Genomic DNA, 26891 nt, shown 5'->3' with positions numbered 1-26891 from the left:
TTTCCTTTTAGGGCCTCCCATCTCCCCTTCTAGCCCTTCCATTCGCTCTCCTTCATGCGCCTTCTTCGGCGAGCTTCATTGCTAAAATCAAATGAAATACTCCTTTGCAAGTAAGGGAATCCATATCAAACGTGGTGAGAAAAGGAAATGTCTCCATCCAAATGAACTTATGTTGTAACGTTGATGGTTGTTCAAAATAACTGAAAATGATCTGGTGAAAATTGTGGATAAAGAAAGAAAAATTTATTGGTTAACTGAGAAATGTAGGCTTCTTAAGGACACACACAATACAAGACACTGATCTCTTTTTTTTTTTTTTTTTTTTTTTTTTTTTTTTTTTTTTTTTTTAAAGCATAGGCATAGAATGCAAGGCCTTTTCAGGGTTCTGCGAAGGCCTTCACGGCTACCGTAGCGGCCCTGGGGCCCACGAAGTCCCCACCGTACGTCGCCCTTAGCAGCAATCCCCTACTTTGGCATCGCAAAATCCGATATTTTATCCGCTATTCGTCATTGCGTACGTCATCCGATGCCTTGTTTGTCAAATAATATTTTTAGCATGTTACCATACAAAGTCTTGTGGCGTCGTTGTCCACATATTTTGTAATATTCCAGTAATACATGTTGCTCATAGTCCAGTACGTCGGGCAGGCCGAGGTTATTAATGACATAATTGACATAGTTCCCCAGTAGCCATAGGGTAACATTATTCTTCGGAATAGGGAAAGCAACGCTTTCGGGGTTGACGAGAATGTCGACAGTAAGGTGTCTGCCGTCGTTCCTATTGATAAACGCCACCTGTTGGCGGACTCTGTCCCAAATGACCTGGTAGCCGTTGCATATGAGACGATGCCGGAGGGTGTCTATCACATTACAACGTGGACACTGATTTGTGTCACTCAATCCTATAGACTGTAATCTTTCATTTGTGGCAACGGTATTATTGACAACCTTGTACCAGGCACCGCGCACATTGGTGGACAGTACTTTATTGTTTATATTCTTCCATATATTGTGCCAATTTCGGGTGGGATATTTTGATTCCATTCTGTTACGGTTGTCCTTTGTAGTAAGGCAATCCATGATGAAACTACAGTTTCTTTTGGTCCTATCCGCGACAATGCAGTGCAGATAACTGAGTTCTAAATAGTAGAATCTGATGTGCTGCAATTTGTAAGAGATTTTACTTATGTTAATAGGTGGTTCCATACTCTCCGGTGTAAGGATGCGGAAAAGTTTCGATGATAAATTATAGTGGCGGTCTTCTAAAAGCTGAAGTGTACGCTTGATATAAAGAGCCGTAGTTTTGCGGCGGATATCGGTCAGTCCGAGGCCTCCTTCTCGCGGTTTTAAAGTTATAGTACTGGCCGCCACTTTAAATATCTCACCTCTCCATACATACTTGCAGATGAAGCTCATGATGGTTCTGGATATCGCTTTAGGTATCGGCAGTATTTGACCTACATATACTGCTTTCGAAAGGACAGCGCAGTTGATTAATTGCACCCTTTGGATAATGTTCAAGTCTCTAAGTCGGTTCATTATTAAAGTACCTCGAATACTATGTAAGACCTTCTTCCAGTTGAATGTCGTTGTTTGCAGGGGGCATCGGTAGAACCTCACACCTAACGCAGTGTGATGGTCTACAGACCTGGCCCATTCGAGGGCAGTGTTCCTGAAGCCATGGAGATTTAGAAAGGAGCTTTTCATATCGTTGATTTGCGCTCCCGTTGCGAAGCTGTAAAGGCGAACAATCTCTCTCAGTCTTACAACGTCGTCATTACTTCTGACGATGACACCGACGTCGTCGGCGTAAGCGTTGGTAGCGTTACTGACCCCTGAAATTGATATGCCTTCTAATTCCTTGTTTAATCGTTTCAGCAAAGGTTCTAGTGCGACCACAAATAGCATCATTGATAAAGGACTTCCCTGCGGGACACCATTTGCTATTTCGACATCTCGAGTATAGTGTCCATTGATTAAAATTTTGGTTTTCATCCCTTGCAATAGATTTTTTAAGACAATTAAAAATTTGTCGTTAAAACCTATATGCATCAGAGTGGTAAATAAATATTCATGGTTTACCCTATCAAAGGCTTTAGAAAAATCGATAAAAACGAGGCCAGCCTTCGTCAATGTCGTTGAGAAGATACTGATTATGTCCCTGTATTCGCAGACTGTTTTAAAAATATTCCGACCCGGGAGACACGTTTGATGGGGACCAATTACAGTATCAAACACCGGTCGGAGTCTGTTTTTTACAACCCTGGCAATAATTTTATAATCAGAGTTCATTAAGGATATCGGTCTCATTTTGTTGAGCTGTTTGACATCCGAATTGATTCCCTTAGGAAGTAAAACAGTGACACACTCTTTCATTTCGTCAGGTATGTGCCCTCCACTCAAGATTTCGTTGACGACTTGTGTGAATTTATTCCTTATAATATGCCAATATTGGGAATAAAATTCTACGGGTAAACCGTCGGGCCCAGGTGATTTTTTAACAGGTGAGCTTTTAATTACTTCGAAAATGTCTTCAGACAGGATTTCAACAGTGAGGCTCCTGTTGTGTTCTGCAGTTACTAGTTGTTCCATATCACAGTTTCGGAGCAGTTCCTGTCCATGATCTGGGTGATACTGGTGAGCACTGTACAATTGATTATAATACCTATGAGCCTCGTTTAAAATATCTTTTTGTTGAGTTAATAGACTTTGATCTTCAGAGAGCAATGACTGAATAAAATTTCTTCGACGATTTTTTTCGTGCTGGAGTAGATGATAGAGTGAAGCGTGTTCTTCTTCCACTGTGGTTTTAACTCGTGATTTTATTGTCATGCCTTCCAGCTGTTTGCGTTTAAGACTAAGAAGTTCGGCCTTGACCTGTTTGATACCCGTTCTGACAGCCGCGGACATTGGCATATCATAAAGGTCACGCAGACAAGTATAATAGAACTCGACAGTGCGCCGAGACCAAAGTGCCCTTTCCCTACTGTAAGAAATTAGAGTAGATCTAAGTTTCTTTTTGGCGCATAAAGTCCACCAATCTATCGTTGACCGGTATTTGTGGCTTTGTCGGAGTGAAAGTTGCCAAGAAGCTTCTAACTGCTCAGTTAGGGCGTTATCTCGAAGCACGGCGATATTTAATTTCCAAAAAGGACGGCCCCAGTATGTCTTCTGTTTAAGAAGTCCAATGCTGCACCTTAGTGCTAGATGGTCGGAAAAGAAAGTTGGTATTCGTTCGACGCCACTGATTTTGCTGGCTAAATGTGAACTTACGTATATGCGGTCGATCCGACTTTGCGCTTTAGTGCTAAAATATGTGTACTGGACAGACACGGGGTATTTGACCTCCCAAGCGTCCTGCCATTTCATCGTTTTCACAAGACCATCTAGTTCTGGGGAGAAATTGAAATTTGGCGTTTGGTCTTTCCTGTGTAGGACACAATTCCAGTCACCTCCGACTATTACATCAACGGGGTTTTCCTTTAGTAAAAACACTAGATCATTTTTAAAAAAATCGGCTCGTTCTGTTCGACCACTGCTTCCCGAAGGTACATAAACATTTAGAATCGTAACACCGAAAATCTTAAAACTGATTCCCCGCCCCGATTCCAACATGGTTACATCTGTTATTGCAATACCTTCCTTGACCAGGACAGCGGTGCCGCAAGCGCCTTCTGAGGCGACATTGAGAATTGCAGTAAATCCCGGAACATACAAATTTGAAAAACACACTTCTTGAAAAAGCGCAATATCGGTATCGGACTGATATATGAAGTCACGGAGGGCAGCAATGTTAGTTGCACTCTGGATCTTGTTAATATTAAGAGTCATAACGTGATACGTTTGATCCATAAGCAAGAGCTGTTATTGTTTACTGGACTTTCCGGCGATTAGGCATATGTAGGCCGAATTCACATGTCATTCGTGGGCTCAAAGTGTAGTCGTGAGCTTGATAGGTTGCGGTTAACATGCCATACCATCGTTCGCAGATACATGTGGCAGTGTTGTCTCCGTATCGTCTGCCCATTCAAAACGACTATTCTGGGGAGATTGTCTACGTTGGGAAGTAGGTACGTCCTGATGGTCTGAAAATTCGAGGCCTGGTGCTCCTTCGTCCCTGACACCGTGCTCAGGTGATGTCCGTAGATGCGATGGTATGCTACCGACCTCAGGTTCCGTCCGGCCATGGTCGTCGATCGTTGTCTGTTCCTGAATGCTCCTCAACCTATCCCGCAGAGCCGGGGCTAAGCTTTCAGCAGCCTGGTGTGCTAACCTCTTTTTGCGACGTTTCCTAGCTTTCCGAGGCGATCTTGACCGCTCTGGAGACGAATCAGGGGACTTTTCGGACGAATGCGGAGACGAAGTCGGCGATGCAAGCCGGTCTTGTGTCCTAGTCGAAGAGCCAACGCCGCTCTTTTCACCAGGCGTGGAAGAAAGGACTACCGCAGTTAGACTCGCCTCTGTCGCAGGGGACCTGTCAGCCGCGCTGTGGGAAGCAGAACCGTAGTCATTGACTCCTTGTGTCAGTTGGATGATCGAGTGATCTATGCTCATGTCTTGCCCAACAATATTCTGAACTGGATCGTCCGTTGCCGCTACTTTCGTGGTGGTCTCGTCCTGTCGTGCGCAATCAGGCGGTTGCAGGGAGGTATCCACAGTAACCGCAGAAGGTTCTGCTCGCGAGCTACGAGAAGGCTCGGCACCGTCGTAAGGTACAGGTACCTGACTTTCACTGGTGGGACACTGGGGCGCTGTATGGTTAGTCATAGCTACGGATCTACCACTGTCTATATGGTTGTTAACACTCTCGGGATGCTCGCATTGGTCCCCCAGTCCGAAAGATGTCTGCCGAGCTGATCGCAAAGGTGACGTGGCAGCAGCGTACGTCATCTGCAGGTGAACTACAGGCCCTGCACCTTCGGATTCTACCCTTGGTAATTGAGGAACCCTCCGTCTACTGCACTCAGCACGCACGTGCTCTGTCGAGTTACAAATGGCACAGGTACGAGGCTGTCCATCGTAAATGATCAACGCACGGTATCCTCCAATAATTACAAAGGAAGGAATGTGCTTGAGAAGTTCCATCTTAACCTGGCGAACGCCATTCAAAACGGGAAACATGTGTGGTTCTGACCACATTTCCGCAACATTGGAAATTACTCTGCCATACGCCCCGAGAACACGATTGATTTCGACTACAGGCATTTCAAAAGGAAGCTCAAATACTCTTACTGTTCGTATTCCCATCCCAGCATAGGATACTACGACATCGCTAACGGAGCCGTCTAAGTGATTGAACTTAATAATACCTCCACATTGTTCAACAAGTGCGACACATTTATCAGGATCTGCCAATTTCACATATGCCGAGTGAGTCACAAACGATAAATGAACTCCAACTAAATCATCTTTCGTAATTCCAACTTTTTCTGTGAGCCACAGTTTGATTTCAAAAGCTTTCGGTCGTACGAAATTTCTATCGAAAGCGAATTTAATCGTGTCTTTTCTCATCTTCATCAAACCAATACACAATTAAGTGAAGTAATGCGCTTGCAAGCCGGCCTACCTGGCTCGCAGGAAAACAGCCTTGTTGACACGAAACGTCCGCAGCGGCCGCCACACGTCCGTCTCGCGCCGAAGACGAGGCGCGAATGCCACTGAGCTAAAGAGGCGCGGCCTAGCGGTAGTTTTGCGTACTTCGTGCTTACGTTCGTCTGGATCATCAGGCTTAAGCTGACAACACTTCATATTACCGACTAATATTTGCAGCTATGGCGCACCATTACTGCTTGGCTACACATCTCACACGTAACCGATGTGCTCTCCAACCAACACCACTTACATTTCAGAACATGTCTTTGACACATGTCTACGAAATCACCTTCACCTTCAGATACACTTCCTTGCGACTGATGGAGACGTAGGCAAAGTTTTAAGTTGCTATTTCCATTACGTCACATTGATCAGAGAAACGGTAATTTACATCTGCAGCGGAACAAAATTACGTTCCGCCCAGCGTGGGGCTCGAACCCACGACCCTGAGATTAAGAGTCTCATGCTCTACCGACTGAGCTAGCCGGGCTGCGTCGGTGACTACGTGTCGGGTCGCACGACACACAGTTCTCGTTTCGGTGGGGTGGTCCCATACAGAATCTCTCCATGCTGCCTAATGTTTTCCTAGCGTCACACACGTCACGTACTTCAGTTTTATTTCATAATCATTTCTGAGAGGTACGGGAATTGCATGAAAACCTGCAGCGCTAGTGGTGTCAAAATTAACACACATATTTGAGTTGACTCAGAAGCCGAACGGGTTACTTTCCGACGCTGTCTTAGATGCGCAAATGCCAGCCAAAACTCGCGGTGACGGCACTCAGCCGACCATTTCGCTAGATAACACCGTTCTGGCTGTGTGTGTATCAAGCTCAAGTGCATCTCCAAGCAGGAAATGGACAACAGCAACATTCAGACGATTTCGTACTGCTCAATAGCTACACTAAAACGGTGTGTTTCTTTTGCAGAATTGGAAAAACACGACCGTGACAGGATTCGAACCTGCAATCTTCGGATCCGAAGTCCGACGCCTTATCCATTAGGCCACACGGTCACTGGCCGCCAAGTATTCCTTACATTCGTGTCATCTCGAAACGCTCATACCGCTGAGGAATTGTGTTTTCGTTCTACACAGCCGCTGCCTCTTGCTGCTTCCCACCCATTCGTTACATGCAAGCCTTTACGAGACCGACCAAGTAGAGATTGGGAATCAAGACCACACACTTTGTGCATTCGAAATCGAAGGCAGGGCGTCCCTCGCCGCATTTGCTACGATGGCGATTTGCTACTTCTGCAGAAGCGGCGGCGTCGACGACGACGACGACGACGACGCTCGCGAGAGGCTCTGTGATATTTGAAAAACACATGTAAAAAATATAATTCAGACTGCCGCCTCCCACCCTACGCTGTACCGCTTTGGAAAATGCTTTATCTGCGACATTCGCCTCAATCACATCTGAGAGTAATTCTAAATAAAACACCTGTTGCTAATTGTTCGTCGTTCCAGACACTGCTTGCTATACGGCCACGACGCGCAACTGATTTCGAAAATTCGTTTGCCTCCTGTGAGGATCGAACTCACGACCCCTGGTTTACTAGACCAGTGCTCTGCCACTGAGCTAAAGAGGCGCGGCCTAGCGGTAGTTTTGCGTACTTCGTGCTTACGCTCGTCTGGATCATCAGGCTTAAGCTGACAACACTTCATATTACCGACTAATATTTGCAGCTATGGCGCACCATTACTGCTTGGCTACACATCTCACACGTAACCGATGTGCTCTCCAACCAACACCACTTACATTTCAGAACATGTCTTTGACACATGTCTACGAAATCACCTTCACCTTCAGATACACTTCCTTGCGACTGATGGAGACGTAGGCAAAGTTTTAAGTTGCTATTTCCATTACGTCACATTGATCAGAGAAACGGTAATTTACATCTGCAGCGGAACAAAATTACGTTCCGCCCAGCGTGGGGCTCGAACCCACGACCCTGAGATTAAGAGTCTCATGCTCTACCGACTGAGCTAGCCGGGCTGCGTCGGTGACTACGTGTCGGGTCGCACGACACACAGTTCTCGTTTCGGTGGGGTGGTCCCATACAGAATCTCTCCATGCTGCCTAATGTTTTCCTAGCGTCACACACGTCACGTACTTCAGTTTTATTTCATAATCATTTCTGAGAGGTACAGGAATTGCATGAAAACCTGCAGCGCTAGTGGTGTCAAAATTAACACACATATTTGAGTTGACTCAGAAGCCGAACGGGTTACTTTCCGACGCTGTCTTAGATGCGCAAATGCCAGCCAAAACTCGCGGTGACGGCACTCAGCCGACCATTTCGCTAGATAACACCGTTCTGGCTGTGTGTGTATCAAGCTCAAGTGCATCTCCAAGCAGGAAATGGACAACAGCAACATTCAGACGATTTCGTACTGCTCAATAGCTACACTAAAACGGTGTGTTTCTTTTGCAGAATTGGAAAAACACGACCGTGACAGGATTCGAACCTGCAATCTTCGGATCCGAAGTCCGACGCCTTATCCATTAGGCCACACGGTCACTGGCCGCCAAGTATTCCTTACATTCGTGTCATCTCGAAACGCTCATACCGCTGAGGAATTGTGTTTTCGTTCTACACAGCCGCTGCCTCTTGCTGCTTCCCACCCATTCGTTACATGCAAGCCTTTACGAGACCGACCAAGTAGAGATTGGGAATCAAGACCACACACTTTGTGCATTCGAAATCGAAGGCAGGGCGTCCCTCGCCGCATTTGCTACGATGGCGATTTGCTACTTCTGCAGAAGCGGCGGCGTCGACGACGACGACGACGACGACGCTCGCGAGAGGCTCTGTGATATTTGAAAAACACATGTAAAAAATATAATTCAGACTGCCGCCTCCCACCCTACGCTGTACCGCTTTGGAAAATGCTTTATCTGCGACATTCGCCTCAATCACATCTGAGAGTAATTCTAAATAAAACACCTGTTGCTAATTGTTCGTCGTTCCAGACACTGCTTGCTATACGGCCACGACGCGCAACTGATTTCGAAAATTCGTTTGCCTCCTGTGAGGATCGAACTCACGACCCCTGGTTTACTAGACCAGTGCTCTGCCACTGAGCTAAAGAGGCGCGGCCTAGCGGTAGTTTTGCGTACTTCGTGCTTACGCTCGTCTGGATCATCAGGCTTAAGCTGACAACACTTCATATTACCGACTAATATTTGCAGCTATGGCGCACCATTACTGCTTGGCTACACATCTCACACGTAACCGATGTGCTCTCCAACCAACACCACTTACATTTCAGAACATGTCTTTGACACATGTCTACGAAATCACCTTCACCTTCAGATACACTTCCTTGCGACTGATGGAGACGTAGGCAAAGTTTTAAGTTGCTATTTCCATTACGTCACATTGATCAGAGAAACGGTAATTTACATCTGCAGCGGAACAAAATTACGTTCCGCCCAGCGTGGGGCTCGAACCCACGACCCTGAGATTAAGAGTCTCATGCTCTACCGACTGAGCTAGCCGGGCTGCGTCGGTGACTACGTGTCGGGTCGCACGACACACAGTTCTCGTTTCGGTGGGGTGGTCCCATACAGAATCTCTCCATGCTGCCTAATGTTTTCCTAGCGTCACACACGTCACGTACTTCAGTTTTATTTCATAATCATTTCTGAGAGGTACAGGAATTGCATGAAAACCTGCAGCGCTAGTGGTGTCAAAATTAACACACATATTTGAGTTGACTCAGAAGCCGAACGGGTTACTTTCCGACGCTGTCTTAGATGCGCAAATGCCAGCCAAAACTCGCGGTGACGGCACTCAGCCGACCATTTCGCTAGATAACACCGTTCTGGCTGTGTGTGTATCAAGCTCAAGTGCATCTCCAAGCAGGAAATGGACAACAGCAACATTCAGACGATTTCGTACTGCTCAATAGCTACACTAAAACGGTGTGTTTCTTTTGCAGAATTGGAAAAACACGACCGTGACAGGATTCGAACCTGCAATCTTCGGATCCGAAGTCCGACGCCTTATCCATTAGGCCACACGGTCACTGGCCGCCAAGTATTCCTTACATTCGTGTCATCTCGAAACGCTCATACCGCTGAGGAATTGTGTTTTCGTTCTACACAGCCGCTGCCTCTTGCTGCTTCCCACCCATTCGTTACATGCAAGCCTTTACGAGACCGACCAAGTAGAGATTGGGAATCAAGACCACACACTTTGTGCATTCGAAATCGAAGGCAGGGCGTCCCTCGCCGCATTTGCTACGATGGCGATTTTCTACTTCTGCAGAAGCGGCGGCGTCGACGACGACGACGACGACGACGCTCGCGAGAGGCTCTGTGATATTTGAAAAACACATGTAAAAAATATAATTCAGACTGCCGCCTCCCACCCTACGCTGTACCGCTTTGGAAAATGCTTTATCTGCGACATTCGCCTCAATCACATCTGAGAGTAATTCTAAATAAAACACCTGTTGCTAATTGTTCGTCGTTCCAGACACTGCTTGCTATACGGCCACGACGCGCAACTGATTTCGAAAATTCGTTTGCCTCCTGTGAGGATCGAACTCACGACCCCTGGTTTACTAGACCAGTGCTCTGCCACTGAGCTAAAGAGGCGCGGCCTAGCGGTAGTTTTGCGTACTTCGTGCTTACGCTCGTCTGGATCATCAGGCTTAAGCTGACAACACTTCATATTACCGACTAATATTTGCAGCTATGGCGCACCATTACTGCTTGGCTACACATCTCACACGTAACCGATGTGCTCTCCAACCAACACCACTTACATTTCAGAACATGTCTTTGACACATGTCTACGAAATCACCTTCACCTTCAGATACACTTCCTTGCGACTGATGGAGACGTAGGCAAAGTTTTAAGTTGCTATTTCCATTACGTCACATTGATCAGAGAAACGGTAATTTACATCTGCAGCGGAACAAAATTACGTTCCGCCCAGCGTGGGGCTCGAACCCACGACCCTGAGATTAAGAGTCTCATGCTCTACCGACTGAGCTAGCCGGGCTGCGTCGGTGACTACGTGTCGGGTCGCACGACACACAGTTCTCGTTTCGGTGGGGTGGTCCCATACAGAATCTCTCCATGCTGCCTAATGTTTTCCTAGCGTCACACACGTCACGTACTTCAGTTTTATTTCATAATCATTTCTGAGAGGTACAGGAATTGCATGAAAACCTGCAGCGCTAGTGGTGTCAAAATTAACACACATATTTGAGTTGACTCAGAAGCCGAACGGGTTACTTTCCGACGCTGTCTTAGATGCGCAAATGCCAGCCAAAACTCGCGGTGACGGCACTCAGCCGACCATTTCGCTAGATAACACCGTTCTGGCTGTGTGTGTATCAAGCTCAAGTGCATCTCCAAGCAGGAAATGGACAACAGCAACATTCAGACGATTTCGTACTGCTCAATAGCTACACTAAAACGGTGTGTTTCTTTTGCAGAATTGGAAAAACACGACCGTGACAGGATTCGAACCTGCAATCTTCGGATCCGAAGTCCGACGCCTTATCCATTAGGCCACACGGTCACTGGCCGCCAAGTATTCCTTACATTCGTGTCATCTCGAAACGCTCATACCGCTGAGGAATTGTGTTTTCGTTCTACACAGCCGCTGCCTCTTGCTGCTTCCCACCCATTCGTTACATGCAAGCCTTTACGAGACCGACCAAGTAGAGATTGGGAATCAAGACCACACACTTTGTGCATTCGAAATCGAAGGCAGGGCGTCCCTCGCCGCATTTGCTACGATGGCGATTTGCTACTTCTGCAGAAGCGGCGGCGTCGACGACGACGACGACGACGACGACGACGACGCTCGCGAGAGGTTCTGTGATATTTGAAAAACACATGTAAAAAATATAATTCAGACTGCCGCCTCCCACCCTACGCTGTACCGCTTTGGAAAATGCTTTATCTGCGACATTCGCCTCAATCACATCTGAGAGTAATTCTAAATAAAACACCTGTTGCTAATTGTTCGTCGTTCCAGACACTGCTTGCTATACGGCCACGACGCGCAACTGATTTCGAAAATTCGTTTGCCTCCTGTGAGGATCGAACTCACGACCCCTGGTTTACTAGACCAGTGCTCTGCCACTGAGCTAAAGAGGCGCGGCCTAGCGGTAGTTTTGCGTACTTCGTGCTTACGCTCGTCTGGATCATCAGGCTTAAGCTGACAACACTTCATATTACCGACTAATATTTGCAGCTATGGCGCACCATTACTGCTTGGCTACACATCTCACACGTAACCGATGTGCTCTCCAACCAACACCACTTACATTTCAGAACATGTCTTTGACACATGTCTACGAAATCACCTTCACCTTCAGATACACTTCCTTGCGACTGATGGAGACGTAGGCAAAGTTTTAAGTTGCTATTTCCATTACGTCACATTGATCAGAGAAACGGTAATTTACATCTGCAGCGGAACAAAATTACGTTCCGCCCAGCGTGGGGCTCGAACCCACGACCCTGAGATTAAGAGTCTCATGCTCTACCGACTGAGCTAGCCGGGCTGCGTCGGTGACTACGTGTCGGGTCGCACGACACACAGTTCTCGTTTCGGTGGGGTGGTCCCATACAGAATCTCTCCATGCTGCCTAATGTTTTCCTAGCGTCACACACGTCACGTACTTCAGTTTTATTTCATAATCATTTCTGAGAGGTACAGGAATTGCATGAAAACCTGCAGCGCTAGTGGTGTCAAAATTAACACACATATTTGATTTGACTCAGAAGCCGAACGGGTTACTTTCCGACGCTGTCTTAGATGCGCAAATGCCAGCCAAAACTCGCGGTGACGGCACTCAGCCGACCATTTCGCTAGATAACACCGTTCTGGCTGTGTGTGTATCAAGCTCAAGTGCATCTCCAAGCAGGAAATGGACAACAGCAACATTCAGACGATTTCGTACTGCTCAATAGCTACACTAAAACGGTGTGTTTCTTTTGCGGAATTGGAAAAACACGACCGTGAAAGGATTCGAACCTGCAATCTTCGGATCCGAAGTCCGACGCCTTATCCATTAGGCCACACGGTCACTGGCCGCCAAGTATTCCTTACATTCGTGTCATCTCGAAACGCTCATACCGCTGAGGAATTGTGTTTTCGTTCTACACAGCCGCTGCCTCTTGCTGCTTCCCACCCATTCGTTACATGCAAGCCTTTACGAGACCGACCAAGTAGAGATTGGGAATCAAGACCACACACTTTGTGCATTCGAAATCGAAGGCAGGGCGTCCCTCGCCGCATTTGCTACGATGGCGATTTGCTACTTCTGCAGAAGCGGCGGCGTCGACGACGACGACGACGACGACGACGACGCTCGCGAGAGGTTCTGTGATATTTGAAAAACACATGTAAAAAATATAATTCAGACTGCCGCCTCCCACCCTACGCTGTACCGCTTTGGAAAATGCTTTATCTGCGACATTCGCCTCAATCACATCTGAGAGTAATTCTAAATAAAACACCTGTTGCTAATTGTTCGTCGTTCCAGACACTGCTTGCTATACGGCCACGACGCGCAACTGATTTCGAAAATTCGTTTGCCTCCTGTGAGGATCGAACTCACGACCCCTGGTTTACTAGACCAGTGCTCTGCCACTGAGCTAAAGAGGCGCGGCCTAGCGGTAGTTTTGCGTACTTCGTGCTTACGCTCGTCTGGATCATCAGGCTTAAGCTGACAACACTTCATATTACCGACTAATATTTGCAGCTATGGCGCACCATTACTGCTTGGCTACACATCTCACACGTAACCGATGTGCTCTCCAACCAACACCACTTACATTTCAGAACATGTCTTTGACACATGTCTACGAAATCACCTTCACCTTCAGATACACTTCCTTGCGACTGATGGAGACGTAGGCAAAGTTTTAAGTTGCTATTTCCATTACGTCACATTGATCAGAGAAACGGTAATTTACATCTGCAGCGGAACAAAATTACGTTCCGCCCAGCGTGGGGCTCGAACCCACGACCCTGAGATTAAGAGTCTCATGCTCTACCGACTGAGCTAGCCGGGCTGCGTCGGTGACTACGTGTCGGGTCGCACGACACACAGTTCTCGTTTCGGTGGGGTGGTCCCATACAGAATCTCTCCATGCTGCCTAATGTTTTCCTAGCGTCACACACGTCACGTACTTCAGTTTTATTTCATAATCATTTCTGAGAGGTACAGGAATTGCATGAAAACCTGCAGCGCTAGTGGTGTCAAAATTAACACACATATTTGATTTGACTCAGAAGCCGAACGGGTTACTTTCCGACGCTGTCTTAGATGCGCAAATGCCAGCCAAAACTCGCGGTGACGGCACTCAGCCGACCATTTCGCTAGATAACACCGTTCTGGCTGTGTGTGTATCAAGCTCAAGTGCATCTCCAAGCAGGAAATGGACAACAGCAACATTCAGACGATTTCGTACTGCTCAATAGCTACACTAAAACGGTGTGTTTCTTTTGCAGAATTGGAAAAACACGACCGTGACAGGATTCGAACCTGCAATCTTCGGATCCGAAGTCCGACGCCTTATCCATTAGGCCACATGGTCACTGGCCGCCAAGTATTCCTTACATTCGTGTCATCTCGAAACGCTCATACCGCTGAGGAATTGTGTTTTCGTTCTACACAGCCGCTGCCTCTTGCTGCTTCCCACCCATTCGTTACATGCAAGCCTTTACGAGACCGACCAAGTAGAGATTGGGAATCAAGACCACACACTTTGTGCATTCGAAATCGAAGGCAGGGCGTCCCTCGCCGCATTTGCTACGATGGCGATTTGCTACTTCTGCAGAAGCGGCGGCGTCGACGACGACGACGACGACGACGCTCGCGAGAGGCTCTGTGATATTTGAAAAACACATGTAAAAGATATAATTCAGACTGCCGCCTCCCACCCTACGCTGTACCGCTTTGGAAAATGCTTTATCTGCGACATTCGCCTCAATCACATCTGAGAGTAATTCTAAATAAAACACCTGTTGCTAATTGTTCGTCGTTCCAGACACTGCTTGCTATACGGCCACGACGCGCAACTGATTTCGAAAATTCGTTTGCCTCCTGTGAGGATCGAACTCACGACCCCTGGTTTACTAGACCAGTGCTCTGCCACTGAGCTAAAGAGGCGCGGCCTAGCGGTAGTTTTGCGTACTTCGTGCTTACGCTCGTCTGGATCATCAGGCTTAAGCTGACAACACTTCATATTACCGACTAATATTTGCAGCTATGGCGCACCATTACTGCTTGGCTACACATCTCACACGTAACCGATGTGCTCTCCAACCAACACCACTTACATTTCAGAACATGTCTTTGACACATGTCTACGAAATCACCTTCACCTTCAGATACACTTCCTTGCGACTGATGGAGACGTAGGCAAAGTTTTAAGTTGCTATTTCCATTACGTCACATTGATCAGAGAAACGGTAATTTACATCTGCAGCGGAACAAAATTACGTTCCGCCCAGCGTGGGGCTCGAACCCACGACCCTGAGATTAAGAGTCTCATGCTCTACCGACTGAGCTAGCCGGGCTGCGTCGGTGACTACGTGTCGGGTCGCACGACACACAGTTCTCGTTTCGGTGGGGTGGTCCCATACAGAATCTCTCCATGCTGCCTAATGTTTTCCTAGCGTCACACACGTCACGTACTTCAGTTTTATTTCATAATCATTTCTGAGAGGTACAGGAATTGCATGAAAACCTGCAGCGCTAGTGGTGTCAAAATTAACACACATATTTGATTTGACTCAGAAGCCGAACGGGTTACTTTCCGACGCTGTCTTAGATGCGCAAATGCCAGCCAAAACTCGCGGTGACGGCACTCAGCCGACCATTTCGCTAGATAACACCGTTCTGGCTGTGTGTGTATCAAGCTCAAGTGCATCTCCAAGCAGGAAATGGACAACAGCAACATTCAGACGATTTCGTACTGCTCAATAGCTACACTAAAACGGTGTGTTTCTTTTGCGGAATTGGAAAAACACGACCGTGAAAGGATTCGAACCTGCAATCTTCGGATCCGAAGTCCGACGCCTTATCCATTAGGCCACACGGTCACTGGCCGCCAAGTATTCCTTACATTCGTGTCATCTCGAAACGCTCATACCGCTGAGGAATTGTGTTTTCGTTCTACACAGCCGCTGCCTCTTGCTGCTTCCCACCCATTCGTTACATGCAAGCCTTTACGAGACCGACCAAGTAGAGATTGGGAATCAAGACCACACACTTTGTGCATTCGAAATCGAAGGCAGGGCGTCCCTCGCCGCATTTGCTACGATGGCGATTTGCTACTTCTGCAGAAGCGGCGGCGTCGACGACGACGACGACGACGACGACGACGCTCGCGAGAGGTTCTGTGATATTTGAAAAACACATGTAAAAAATATAATTCAGACTGCCGCCTCCCACCCTACGCTGTACCGCTTTGGAAAATGCTTTATCTGCGACATTCGCCTCAATCACATCTGAGAGTAATTCTAAATAAAACACCTGTTGCTAATTGTTCGTCGTTCCAGACACTGCTTGCTATACGGCCACGACGCGCAACTGATTTCGAAAATTCGTTTGCCTCCTGTGAGGATCGAACTCACGACCCCTGGTTTACTAGACCAGTGCTCTGCCACTGAGCTAAAGAGGCGCGGCCTAGCGGTAGTTTTGCGTACTTCGTGCTTACGCTCGTCTGGATCATCAGGCTTAAGCTGACAACACTTCATATTACCGACTAATATTTGCAGCTATGGCGCACCATTACTGCTTGGCTACACATCTCACACGTAACCGATGTGCTCTCCAACCAACACCACTTACATTTCAGAACATGTCTTTGACACATGTCTACGAAATCACCTTCACCTTCAGATACACTTCCTTGCGACTGATGGAGACGTAGGCAAAGTTTTAAGTTGCTATTTCCATTACGTCACATTGATCAGAGAAACGGTAATTTACATCTGCAGCGGAACAAAATTACGTTCCGCCCAGCGTGGGGCTCGAACCCACGACCCTGAGATTAAGAGTCTCATGCTCTACCGACTGAGCTAGCCGGGCTGCGTCGGTGACTACGTGTCGGGTCGCACGACACACAGTTCTCGTTTCGGTGGGGTGGTCCCATACAGAATCTCTCCATGCTGCCTAATGTTTTCCTAGCGTCACACACGTCACGTACTTCAGTTTTATTTCATAATCATTTCTGAGAGGTACAGGAATTGCATGAAAACCTGCAGCGCTAGTGGTGTCAAAATTAACACACATATTTGATTTGACTCAGAAGCCGAACGGGTTACTTTCCGACGCTGTCTTAGATGCGCAAATGCCAGCCAAAACTCGCGGTGACGGCACTCAGCCGACCATTTCGCTAGATAACACCGTTCTGGCTGTGTGTGTATCAAGCTCAAGTGCATCTCCAAGCAGGAAATGGACAACAGCAACATTCAGACGATTTCGTACTGCTCAATAGCTACACTAAAACGGTGTGTTTCTTTTGCAGAATTGGAAAAACACGACCGTGACAGGATTCGAACCTGCAATCTTCGGATCCGAAGTCCGACGCCTTATCCATTAGGCCACACGGTCACTGGCCGCCAAGTATTCCTTACATTCGTGTCATCTCGAAACGCTCATACCGCTGAGGAATTGTGTTTTCGTTCTACACAGCCGCTGCCTCTTGCTGCTTCCCACCCATTCGTTACATGCAAGCCTTTACGAGACCGACCAAGTAGAGATTGGGAATCAAGACCACACACTTTGTGCATTCGAAATCGAAGGCAGGGCGTCCCTCGCCGCATTTGCTACGATGGCGATTTGCTACTTCTGCAGAAGCGGCGGCGTCGACGACGACGACGACGACGACGCTCGCGAGAGGCTCTGTGATATTTGAAAAACACATGTAAAAGATATAATTCAGACTGCCGCCTCCCACCCTACGCTGTACCGCTTTGGAAAATGCTTTATCTGCGACATTCGCCTCAATCACATCTGAGAGTAATTCTAAATAAAACACCTGTTGCTAATTGTTCGTCGTTCCAGACACTGCTTGCTATACGGCCACGACGCGCAACTGATTTCGAAAATTCGTTTGCCTCCTGTGAGGATCGAACTCACGACCCCTGGTTTACTAGACCAGTGCTCTGCCACTGAGCTAAAGAGGCGCGGCCTAGCGGTAGTTTTGCGTACTTCGTGCTTACGCTCGTCTGGATCATCAGGCTTAAGCTGACAACACTTCATATTACCGACTAATATTTGCAGCTATGGCGCACCATTACTGCTTGGCTACACATCTCACACGTAACCGATGTGCTCTCCAACCAACACCACTTACATTTCAGAACATGTCTTTGACACATGTCTACGAAATCACCTTCACCTTCAGATACACTTCCTTGCGACTGATGGAGACGTAGGCAAAGTTTTAAGTTGCTATTTCCATTACGTCACATTGATCAGAGAAACGGTAATTTACATCTGCAGCGGAACAAAATTACGTTCCGCCCAGCGTGGGGCTCGAACCCACGACCCTGAGATTAAGAGTCTCATGCTCTACCGACTGAGCTAGCCGGGCTGCGTCGGTGACTACGTGTCGGGTCGCACGACACACAGTTCTCGTTTCGGTGGGGTGGTCCCATACAGAATCTCTCCATGCTGCCTAATGTTTTCCTAGCGTCACACACGTCACGTACTTCAGTTTTATTTCATAATCATTTCTGAGAGGTACAGGAATTGCATGAAAACCTGCAGCGCTAGTGGTGTCAAAATTAACACACATATTTGATTTGACTCAGAAGCCGAACGGGTTACTTTCCGACGCTGTCTTAGATGCGCAAATGCCAGCCAAAACTCGCGGTGACGGCACTCAGCCGACCATTTCGCTAGATAACACCGTTCTGGCTGTGTGTGTATCAAGCTCAAGTGCATCTCCAAGCAGGAAATGGACAACAGCAACATTCAGACGATTTCGTACTGCTCAATAGCTACACTAAAACGGTGTGTTTCTTTTGCAGAATTGGAAAAACACGACCGTGACAGGATTCGAACCTGCAATCTTCGGATCCGAAGTCCGACGCCTTATCCATTAGGCCACACGGTCACTGGCCGCCAAGTATTCCTTACATTCGTGTCATCTCGAAACGCTCATACCGCTGAGGAATTGTGTTTTCGTTCTACACAGCCGCTGCCTCTTGCTGCTTCCCACCCATTCGTTACATGCAAGCCTTTACGAGACCGACCAAGTAGAGATTGGGAATCAAGACCACACACTTTGTGCATTCGAAATCGAAGGCAGGGCGTCCCTCGCCGCATTTGCTACGATGGCGATTTGCTACTTCTGCAGAAGCGGCGGCGTCGACGACGACGACGACGCTCGCGAGAGGCTCTGTGATATTTGAAAAACACATGTAAAAAATATAATTCAGACTGCCGCCTCCCACCCTACGCTGTACCGCTTTGGAAAATGCTTTATCTGCGACATTCGCCTCAATCACATCTGAGAGTAATTCTAAATAAAACACCTGTTGCTAATTGTTCGTCGTTCCAGACACTGCTTGCTATACGGCCACGACGCGCAACTGATTTCGAAAATTCGTTTGCCTCCTGTGAGGATCGAACTCACGACCCCTGGTTTACTAGACCAGTGCTCTGCCACTGAGCTAAAGAGGCGCGGCCTAGCGGTAGTTTTGCGTACTTCGTGCTTACGCTCGTCTGGATCATCAGGCTTAAGCTGACAACACTTCATATTACCGACTAATATTTGCAGCTATGGCGCACCATTACTGCTTGGCTACACATCTCACACGTAACCGATGTGCTCTCCAACCAACACCACTTACATTTCAGAACATGTCTTTGACACATGTCTACGAAATCACCTTCACCTTCAGATACACTTCCTTGCGACTGATGGAGACGTAGGCAAAGTTTTAAGTTGCTATTTCCATTACGTCACATTGATCAGAGAAACGGTAATTTACATCTGCAGCGGAACAAAATTACGTTCCGCCCAGCGTGGGGCTCGAACCCACGACCCTGAGATTAAGAGTCTCATGCTCTACCGACTGAGCTAGCCGGGCTGCGTCGGTGACTACGTGTCGGGTCGCACGACACACAGTTCTCGTTTCGGTGGGGTGGTCCCATACAGAATCTCTCCATGCTGCCTAATGTTTTCCTAGCGTCACACACGTCACGTACTTCAGTTTTATTTCATAATCATTTCTGAGAGGTACAGGAATTGCATGAAAACCTGCAGCGCTAGTGGTGTCAAAATTAACACACATATTTGATTTGACTCAGAAGCCGAACGGGTTACTTTCCGACGCTGTCTTAGATGCGCAAATGCCAGCCAAAACTCGCGGTGACGGCACTCAGCCGACCATTTCGCTAGATAACACCGTTCTGGCTGTGTGTGTATCAAGCTCAAGTGCATCTCCAAGCAGGAAATGGACAACAGCAACATTCAGACGATTTCGTACTGCTCAATAGCTACACTAAAACGGTGTGTTTCTTTTGCAGAATTGGAAAAACACGACCGTGACAGGATTCGAACCTGCAATCTTCGGATCCGAAGTCCGACGCCTTATCCATTAGGCCACACGGTCACTGGCCGCCAAGTATTCCTTACATTCGTGTCATCTCGAAACGCTCATACCGCTGAGGAATTGTGTTTTCGTTCTACACAGCCGCTGCCTCTTGCTGCTTCCCACCCATTCGTTACATGCAAGCCTTTACGAGACCGACCAAGTAGAGATTGGGAATCAAGACCACACACTTTGTGCATTCGAAATCGAAGGCAGGGCGTCCCTCGCCGCATTTGCTACGATGGCGATTTGCTACTTCTGCAGAAGCGGCGGCGTCGACGACGACGACGACGACGCTCGCGAGAGGCTCTGTGATATTTGAAAAACACATGTAAAAGATATAATTCAGACTGCCGCCTCCCACCCTACGCTGTACCGCTTTGGAAAATGCTTTATCTGCGACATTCGCCTCAATCACATCTGAGAGTAATTCTAAATAAAACACCTGTTGCTAATTGTTCGTCGTTCCAGACACTGCTTGCTATACGGCCACGACGCGCAACTGATTTCGAAAATTCGTTTGCCTCCTGTGAGGATCGAACTCACGACCCCTGGTTTACTAGACCAGTGCTCTGCCACTGAGCTAAAGAGGCGCGGCCTAGCGGTAGTTTTGCGTACTTCGTGCTTACGCTCGTCTGGATCATCAGGCTTAAGCTGACAACACTTCATATTACCGACTAATATTTGCAGCTATGGCGCACCATTACTGCTTGGCTACACATCTCACACGTAACCGATGTGCTCTCCAACCAACACCACTTACATTTCAGAACATGTCTTTGACACATGTCTACGAAATCACCTTCACCTTCAGATACACTTCCTTGCGACTGATGGAGACGTAGGCAAAGTTTTAAGTTGCTATTTCCATTACGTCACATTGATCAGAGAAACGGTAATTTACATCTGCAGCGGAACAAAATTACGTTCCGCCCAGCGTGGGGCTCGAACCCACGACCCTGAGATTAAGAGTCTCATGCTCTACCGACTGAGCTAGCCGGGCTGCGTCGGTGACTACGTGTCGGGTCGCACGACACACAGTTCTCGTTTCGGTGGGGTGGTCCCATACAGAATCTCTCCATGCTGCCTAATGTTTTCCTAGCGTCACACACGTCACGTACTTCAGTTTTATTTCATAATCATTTCTGAGAGGTACAGGAATTGCATGAAAACCTGCAGCGCTAGTGGTGTCAAAATTAACACACATATTTGATTTGACTCAGAAGCCGAACGGGTTACTTTCCGACGCTGTCTTAGATGCGCAAATGCCAGCCAAAACTCGCGGTGACGGCACTCATCCGACCATTTCGCTAGATAACACCGTTCTGGCTGTGTGTGTATCAAGCTCAAGTGCATCTCCAAGCAGGAAATGGACAACAGCAACATTCAGACGATTTCGTACTGCTCAATAGCTACACTAAAACGGTGTGTTTCTTTTGCAGAATTGGAAAAACACGACCGTGACAGGATTCGAACCTGCAATCTTCGGATCCGAAGTCCGACGCCTTATCCATTAGGCCACACGGTCACTGGCCGCCAAGTATTCCTTACATTCGTGTCATCTCGAAACGCTCATACCGCTGAGGAATTGTGTTTTCGTTCTACACAGCCGCTGCCTCTTGCTGCTTCCCACCCATTCGTTACATGCAAGCCTTTACGAGACCGACCAAGTAGAGATTGGGAATCAAGACCACACACTTTGTGCATTCGAAATCGAAGGCAGGGCGTCCCTCGCCGCATTTGCTACGATGGCGATTTGCTACTTCTGCAGAAGCGGCGGCGTCGACGACGACGACGACGACGACGACGACGACGCTCGCGAGAGGCTCTGTGATATTTGAAAAACACATGTAAAAAATATAATTCAGACTGCCGCCTCCCACCCTACGCTGTACCGCTTTGGAAAATGCTTTATCTGCGACATTCGCCTCAATCACATCTGAGAGTAATTCTAAATAAAACACCTGTTGCTAATTGTTCGTCGTTCCAGACACTGCTTGCTATACGGCCACGACGCGCAACTGATTTCGAAAATTCGTTTGCCTCCTGTGAGGATCGAACTCACGACCCCTGGTTTACTAGACCAGTGCTCTGCCACTGAGCTAAAGAGGCGCGGCCTAGCGGTAGTTTTGCGTACTTCGTGCTTACGCTCGTCTGGATCATCAGGCTTAAGCTGACAACACTTCATATTACCGACTAATATTTGCAGCTATGGCGCACCATTACTGCTTGGCTACACATCTCACACGTAACCGATGTGCTCTCCAACCAACACCACTTACATTTCAGAACATGTCTGTGACACATGTCTACGAAATCACCTTCACCTTCAGATACACTTCCTTGCGACTGATGGAGACGTAGGCAAAGTTTTAAGTTGCTATTTCCATTACGTCACATTGATCAGAGAAACGGTAATTTACATCTGCAGCGGAACAAAATTACGTTCCGCCCAGCGTGGGGCTCGAACCCACGACCCTGAGATTAAGAGTCTCATGCTCTACCGACTGAGCTAGCCGGGCTGCGTCGGTGACTACGTGTCGGGTCGCACGACACACAGTTCTCGTTTCGGTGGGGTGGTCCCATACAGAATCTCTCCATGCTGCCTAATGTTTTCCTAGCGTCACACACGTCACGTACTTCAGTTTTATTTCATAATCATTTCTGAGAGGTACAGGAATTGCATGAAAACCTGCAGCGCTAGTGGTGTCAAAATTAACACACATATTTGATTTGACTCAGAAGCCGAACGGGTTACTTTCCGACGCTGTCTTAGATGCGCAAATGCCAGCCAAAACTCGCGGTGACGGCACTCAGCCGACCATTTCGCTAGATAACACCGTTCTGGCTGTGTGTGTATCAAGCTCAAGTGCATCTCCAAGCAGGAAATGGACAACAGCAACATTCAGACGATTTCGTACTGCTCAATAGCTACACTAAAACGGTGTGTTTCTTTTGCGGAATTGGAAAAACACGACCGTGAAAGGATTCGAACCTGCAATCTTCGGATCCGAAGTCCGACGCCTTATCCATTAGGCCACACGGTCACTGGCCGCCAAGTATTCCTTACATTCGTGTCATCTCGAAACGCTCATACCGCTGAGGAATTGTGTTTTCGTTCTACACAGCCGCTGCCTCTTGCTGCTTCCCACCCATTCGTTACATGCAAGCCTTTACGAGACCGACCAAGTAGAGATTGGGAATCAAGACCACACACTTTGTGCATTCGAAATCGAAGGCAGGGCGTCCCTCGCCGCATTTGCTACGATGGCGATTTGCTACTTCTGCAGAAGCGGCGGCGTCGACGACGACGACGACGCTCGCGAGAGGCTCTGTGATATTTGAAAAACACATGTAAAAAATATAATTCAGACTGCCGCCTCCCACCCTACGCTGTACCGCTTTGGAAAATGCTTTATCTGCGACATTCGCCTCAATCACATCTGAGAGTAATTCTAAATAAAACACCTGTTGCTAATTGTTCGTCGTTCCAGACACTGCTTGCTATACGGCCACGACGCGCAACTGATTTCGAAAATTCGTTTGCCTCCTGTGAGGATCGAACTCACGACCCCTGGTTTACTAGACCAGTGCTCTGCCACTGAGCTAAAGAGGCGCGGCCTAGCGGTAGTTTTGCGTACTTCGTGCTTACGCTCGTCTGGATCATCAGGCTTAAGCTGACAACACTTCATATTACCGACTAATATTTGCAGCTATGGCGCACCATTACTGCTTGGCTACACATCTCACACGTAACCGATGTGCTCTCCAACCAACACCACTTACATTTCAGAACATGTCTTTGACACATGTCTACGAAATCACCTTCACCTTCAGATACACTTCCTTGCGACTGATGGAGACGTAGGCAAAGTTTTAAGTTGCTATTTCCATTACGTCACATTGATCAGAGAAACGGTAATTTACATCTGCAGCGGAACAAAATTACGTTCCGCCCAGCGTGGGGCTCGAACCCACGACCCTGAGATTAAGAGTCTCATGCTCTACCGACTGAGCTAGCCGGGCTGCGTCGGTGACTACGTGTCGGGTCGCACGACACACAGTTCTCGTTTCGGTGGGGTGGTCCCATACAGAATCTCTCCATGCTGCCTAATGTTTTCCTAGCGTCACACACGTCACGTACTTCAGTTTTATTTCATAATCATTTCTGAGAGGTACAGGAATTGCATGAAAACCTGCAGCGCTAGTGGTGTCAAAATTAACACACATATTTGATTTGACTCAGAAGCCGAACGGGTTACTTTCCGACGCTGTCTTAGATGCGCAAATGCCAGCCAAAACTCGCGGTGACGGCACTCAGCCGACCATTTCGCTAGATAACACCGTTCTGGCTGTGTGTGTATCAAGCTCAAGTGCATCTCCAAGCAGGAAATGGACAACAGCAACATTCAGACGATTTCGTACTGCTCAATAGCTACACTAAAACGGTGTGTTTCTTTTGCAGAATTGGAAAAACACGACCGTGACAGGATTCGAACCTGCAATCTTCGGATCCGAAGTCCGACGCCTTATCCATTAGGCCACACGGTCACTGGCCGCCAAGTATTCCTTACATTCGTGTCATCTCGAAACGCTCATACCGCTGAGGAATTGTGTTTTCGTTCTACACAGCCGCTGCCTCTTGCTGCTTCCCACCCATTCGTTACATGCAAGCCTTTACGAGACCGACCAAGTAGAGATTGGGAATCAAGACCACACACTTTGTGCATTCGAAATCGAAGGCAGGGCGTCCCTCGCCGCATTTGCTACGATGGCGATTTGCTACTTCTGCAGAAGCGGCGGCGTCGACGACGACGACGACGACGACGCTCGCGAGAGGCTCTGTGATATTTGAAAAACACATGTAAAAAATATAATTCAGACTGCCGCCTCCCACCCTACGCTGTACCGCTTTGGAAAATGCTTTATCTGCGACATTCGCCTCAATCACATCTGAGAGTAATTCTAAATAAAACACCTGTTGCTAATTGTTCGTCGTTCCAGACACTGCTTGCTATACGGCCACGACGCGCAACTGATTTCGAAAATTCGTTTGCCTCCTGTGAGGATCGAACTCACGACCCCTGGTTTACTAGACCAGTGCTCTGCCACTGAGCTAAAGAGGCGCGGCCTAGCGGTAGTTTTGCGTACTTCGTGCTTACGCTCGTCTGGATCATCAGGCTTAAGCTGACAACACTTCATATTACCGACTAATATTTGCAGCTATGGCGCACCATTACTGCTTGGCTACACATCTCACACGTAACCGATGTGCTCTCCAACCAACACCACTTACATTTCAGAACATGTCTGTGACACATGTCTACGAAATCACCTTCACCTTCAGATACACTTCCTTGCGACTGATGGAGACGTAGGCAAAGTTTTAAGTTGCTATTTCCATTACGTCACATTGATCAGAGAAACGGTAATTTACATCTGCAGCGGAACAAAATTACGTTCCGCCCAGCGTGGGGCTCGAACCCACGACCCTGAGATTAAGAGTCTCATGCTCTACCGACTGAGCTAGCCGGGCTGCGTCGGTGACTACGTGTCGGGTCGCACGACACACAGTTCTCGTTTCGGTGGGGTGGTCCCATACAGAATCTCTCCATGCTGCCTAATGTTTTCCTAGCGTCACACACGTCACGTACTTCAGTTTTATTTCATAATCATTTCTGAGAGGTACAGGACTTGCATGAAAACCTGCAGCGCTAGTGGTGTCAAAATTAACACACATATTTGATTTGACTCAGAAGCCGAACGGGTTACTTTCCGACGCTGTCTTAGATGCGCAAATGCCAGCCAAAACTCGCGGTGACGGCACTCAGCCGACCATTTCGCTAGATAACACCGTTCTGGCTGTGTGTGTATCAAGCTCAAGTGCATCTCCAAGCAGGAAATGGACAACAGCAACATTCAGACGATTTCGTACTGCTCAATAGCTACACTAAAACGGTGTGTTTCTTTTGCGGAATTGGAAAAACACGACCGTGAAAGGATTCGAACCTGCAATCTTCGGATCCGAAGTCCGACGCCTTATCCATTAGGCCACACGGTCACTGGCCGCCAAGTATTCCTTACATTCGTGTCATCTCGAAACGCTCATACCGCTGAGGAATTGTGTTTTCGTTCTACACAGCCGCTGCCTCTTGCTGCTTCCCACCCATTCGTTACATGCAAGCCTTTACGAGACCGACCAAGTAGAGATTGGGAATCAAGACCACACACTTTGTGCATTCGAAATCGAAGGCAGGGCGTCCCTCGCCGCATTTGCTACGATGGCGATTTGCTACTTCTGCAGAAGCGGCGGCGTCGACGACGACGACGACGCTCGCGAGAGGCTCTGTGATATTTGAAAAACACATGTAAAAAATATAATTCAGACTGCCGCCTCCCACCCTACGCTGTACCGCTTTGGAAAATGCTTTATCTGCGACATTCGCCTCAATCACATCTGAGAGTAATTCTAAATAAAACACCTGTTGCTAATTGTTCGTCGTTCCAGACACTGCTTGCTATACGGCCACGACGCGCAACTGATTTCGAAAATTCGTTTGCCTCCTGTGAGGATCGAACTCACGACCCCTGGTTTACTAGACCAGTGCTCTGCCACTGAGCTAAAGAGGCGCGGCCTAGCGGTAGTTTTGCGTACTTCGTGCTTACGCTCGTCTGGATCATCAGGCTTAAGCTGACAACA

The 26891-nt window shown here is 47.8% G+C and overlaps 42 non-coding genes across 42 annotated transcripts; all 42 read right to left on the bottom strand.

Annotated features, from left to right (window-relative positions):
- Positions 1 to 6009: 6009 nt before the first annotated feature.
- Trnak-cuu lies at positions 6010 to 6082 on the bottom strand. The gene has a single exon. It is a non-coding gene; the product is annotated as a tRNA-Lys (tRNA).
- Positions 6083 to 6534: 452 nt separating this feature from the next.
- Trnar-ucg lies at positions 6535 to 6607 on the bottom strand. Its single transcript has one exon. It is a non-coding gene; the product is annotated as a tRNA-Arg (tRNA).
- A 503-nt stretch (positions 6608 to 7110) lies between these two features.
- Trnat-agu lies at positions 7111 to 7182 on the bottom strand. The gene has a single exon. It is a non-coding gene; the product is annotated as a tRNA-Thr (tRNA).
- Positions 7183 to 7519: 337 nt separating this feature from the next.
- Trnak-cuu lies at positions 7520 to 7592 on the bottom strand. The gene has a single exon. It is a non-coding gene; the product is annotated as a tRNA-Lys (tRNA).
- A 452-nt stretch (positions 7593 to 8044) lies between these two features.
- Trnar-ucg lies at positions 8045 to 8117 on the bottom strand. The gene has a single exon. It is a non-coding gene; the product is annotated as a tRNA-Arg (tRNA).
- Positions 8118 to 8620: 503 nt separating this feature from the next.
- Trnat-agu lies at positions 8621 to 8692 on the bottom strand. The gene has a single exon. It is a non-coding gene; the product is annotated as a tRNA-Thr (tRNA).
- Positions 8693 to 9029: 337 nt separating this feature from the next.
- Trnak-cuu lies at positions 9030 to 9102 on the bottom strand. Its single transcript has one exon. It is a non-coding gene; the product is annotated as a tRNA-Lys (tRNA).
- A 452-nt stretch (positions 9103 to 9554) lies between these two features.
- Positions 9555 to 9627, bottom strand: Trnar-ucg. The gene has a single exon. It is a non-coding gene; the product is annotated as a tRNA-Arg (tRNA).
- A 503-nt stretch (positions 9628 to 10130) lies between these two features.
- On the bottom strand, positions 10131 to 10202 carry Trnat-agu. Its single transcript has one exon. It is a non-coding gene; the product is annotated as a tRNA-Thr (tRNA).
- Positions 10203 to 10539: 337 nt separating this feature from the next.
- Positions 10540 to 10612, bottom strand: Trnak-cuu. The gene has a single exon. It is a non-coding gene; the product is annotated as a tRNA-Lys (tRNA).
- A 452-nt stretch (positions 10613 to 11064) lies between these two features.
- Trnar-ucg lies at positions 11065 to 11137 on the bottom strand. Its single transcript has one exon. It is a non-coding gene; the product is annotated as a tRNA-Arg (tRNA).
- A 512-nt stretch (positions 11138 to 11649) lies between these two features.
- Trnat-agu lies at positions 11650 to 11721 on the bottom strand. Its single transcript has one exon. It is a non-coding gene; the product is annotated as a tRNA-Thr (tRNA).
- Positions 11722 to 12058: 337 nt separating this feature from the next.
- Trnak-cuu lies at positions 12059 to 12131 on the bottom strand. Its single transcript has one exon. It is a non-coding gene; the product is annotated as a tRNA-Lys (tRNA).
- A 452-nt stretch (positions 12132 to 12583) lies between these two features.
- Trnar-ucg lies at positions 12584 to 12656 on the bottom strand. Its single transcript has one exon. It is a non-coding gene; the product is annotated as a tRNA-Arg (tRNA).
- A 509-nt stretch (positions 12657 to 13165) lies between these two features.
- Trnat-agu lies at positions 13166 to 13237 on the bottom strand. The gene has a single exon. It is a non-coding gene; the product is annotated as a tRNA-Thr (tRNA).
- Positions 13238 to 13574: 337 nt separating this feature from the next.
- Positions 13575 to 13647, bottom strand: Trnak-cuu. The gene has a single exon. It is a non-coding gene; the product is annotated as a tRNA-Lys (tRNA).
- A 452-nt stretch (positions 13648 to 14099) lies between these two features.
- Trnar-ucg lies at positions 14100 to 14172 on the bottom strand. Its single transcript has one exon. It is a non-coding gene; the product is annotated as a tRNA-Arg (tRNA).
- A 503-nt stretch (positions 14173 to 14675) lies between these two features.
- Trnat-agu lies at positions 14676 to 14747 on the bottom strand. Its single transcript has one exon. It is a non-coding gene; the product is annotated as a tRNA-Thr (tRNA).
- Positions 14748 to 15084: 337 nt separating this feature from the next.
- On the bottom strand, positions 15085 to 15157 carry Trnak-cuu. Its single transcript has one exon. It is a non-coding gene; the product is annotated as a tRNA-Lys (tRNA).
- Positions 15158 to 15609: 452 nt separating this feature from the next.
- Trnar-ucg lies at positions 15610 to 15682 on the bottom strand. Its single transcript has one exon. It is a non-coding gene; the product is annotated as a tRNA-Arg (tRNA).
- A 509-nt stretch (positions 15683 to 16191) lies between these two features.
- On the bottom strand, positions 16192 to 16263 carry Trnat-agu. The gene has a single exon. It is a non-coding gene; the product is annotated as a tRNA-Thr (tRNA).
- Positions 16264 to 16600: 337 nt separating this feature from the next.
- Trnak-cuu lies at positions 16601 to 16673 on the bottom strand. The gene has a single exon. It is a non-coding gene; the product is annotated as a tRNA-Lys (tRNA).
- Positions 16674 to 17125: 452 nt separating this feature from the next.
- Positions 17126 to 17198, bottom strand: Trnar-ucg. The gene has a single exon. It is a non-coding gene; the product is annotated as a tRNA-Arg (tRNA).
- A 503-nt stretch (positions 17199 to 17701) lies between these two features.
- On the bottom strand, positions 17702 to 17773 carry Trnat-agu. The gene has a single exon. It is a non-coding gene; the product is annotated as a tRNA-Thr (tRNA).
- Positions 17774 to 18110: 337 nt separating this feature from the next.
- On the bottom strand, positions 18111 to 18183 carry Trnak-cuu. The gene has a single exon. It is a non-coding gene; the product is annotated as a tRNA-Lys (tRNA).
- A 452-nt stretch (positions 18184 to 18635) lies between these two features.
- Trnar-ucg lies at positions 18636 to 18708 on the bottom strand. Its single transcript has one exon. It is a non-coding gene; the product is annotated as a tRNA-Arg (tRNA).
- A 497-nt stretch (positions 18709 to 19205) lies between these two features.
- Trnat-agu lies at positions 19206 to 19277 on the bottom strand. The gene has a single exon. It is a non-coding gene; the product is annotated as a tRNA-Thr (tRNA).
- A 337-nt stretch (positions 19278 to 19614) lies between these two features.
- On the bottom strand, positions 19615 to 19687 carry Trnak-cuu. Its single transcript has one exon. It is a non-coding gene; the product is annotated as a tRNA-Lys (tRNA).
- Positions 19688 to 20139: 452 nt separating this feature from the next.
- On the bottom strand, positions 20140 to 20212 carry Trnar-ucg. The gene has a single exon. It is a non-coding gene; the product is annotated as a tRNA-Arg (tRNA).
- A 500-nt stretch (positions 20213 to 20712) lies between these two features.
- Positions 20713 to 20784, bottom strand: Trnat-agu. The gene has a single exon. It is a non-coding gene; the product is annotated as a tRNA-Thr (tRNA).
- Positions 20785 to 21121: 337 nt separating this feature from the next.
- Positions 21122 to 21194, bottom strand: Trnak-cuu. The gene has a single exon. It is a non-coding gene; the product is annotated as a tRNA-Lys (tRNA).
- Positions 21195 to 21646: 452 nt separating this feature from the next.
- Trnar-ucg lies at positions 21647 to 21719 on the bottom strand. Its single transcript has one exon. It is a non-coding gene; the product is annotated as a tRNA-Arg (tRNA).
- A 512-nt stretch (positions 21720 to 22231) lies between these two features.
- On the bottom strand, positions 22232 to 22303 carry Trnat-agu. The gene has a single exon. It is a non-coding gene; the product is annotated as a tRNA-Thr (tRNA).
- Positions 22304 to 22640: 337 nt separating this feature from the next.
- On the bottom strand, positions 22641 to 22713 carry Trnak-cuu. The gene has a single exon. It is a non-coding gene; the product is annotated as a tRNA-Lys (tRNA).
- Positions 22714 to 23165: 452 nt separating this feature from the next.
- Trnar-ucg lies at positions 23166 to 23238 on the bottom strand. Its single transcript has one exon. It is a non-coding gene; the product is annotated as a tRNA-Arg (tRNA).
- A 497-nt stretch (positions 23239 to 23735) lies between these two features.
- On the bottom strand, positions 23736 to 23807 carry Trnat-agu. The gene has a single exon. It is a non-coding gene; the product is annotated as a tRNA-Thr (tRNA).
- Positions 23808 to 24144: 337 nt separating this feature from the next.
- Trnak-cuu lies at positions 24145 to 24217 on the bottom strand. The gene has a single exon. It is a non-coding gene; the product is annotated as a tRNA-Lys (tRNA).
- A 452-nt stretch (positions 24218 to 24669) lies between these two features.
- Positions 24670 to 24742, bottom strand: Trnar-ucg. Its single transcript has one exon. It is a non-coding gene; the product is annotated as a tRNA-Arg (tRNA).
- Positions 24743 to 25245: 503 nt separating this feature from the next.
- On the bottom strand, positions 25246 to 25317 carry Trnat-agu. Its single transcript has one exon. It is a non-coding gene; the product is annotated as a tRNA-Thr (tRNA).
- A 337-nt stretch (positions 25318 to 25654) lies between these two features.
- Trnak-cuu lies at positions 25655 to 25727 on the bottom strand. Its single transcript has one exon. It is a non-coding gene; the product is annotated as a tRNA-Lys (tRNA).
- A 452-nt stretch (positions 25728 to 26179) lies between these two features.
- Positions 26180 to 26252, bottom strand: Trnar-ucg. Its single transcript has one exon. It is a non-coding gene; the product is annotated as a tRNA-Arg (tRNA).
- Positions 26253 to 26749: 497 nt separating this feature from the next.
- Trnat-agu lies at positions 26750 to 26821 on the bottom strand. Its single transcript has one exon. It is a non-coding gene; the product is annotated as a tRNA-Thr (tRNA).
- Positions 26822 to 26891: the final 70 nt, after the last annotated feature.

The sequence above is a fragment of the Schistocerca americana genome, chromosome 7 (genome assembly GCF_021461395.2).
Source record: "Schistocerca americana isolate TAMUIC-IGC-003095 chromosome 7, iqSchAmer2.1, whole genome shotgun sequence".
Lineage (NCBI taxonomy): Eukaryota > Metazoa > Arthropoda > Insecta > Orthoptera > Acrididae > Schistocerca > Schistocerca americana.
This window is presented reverse-complemented; position numbering and strand designations above follow the sequence as displayed.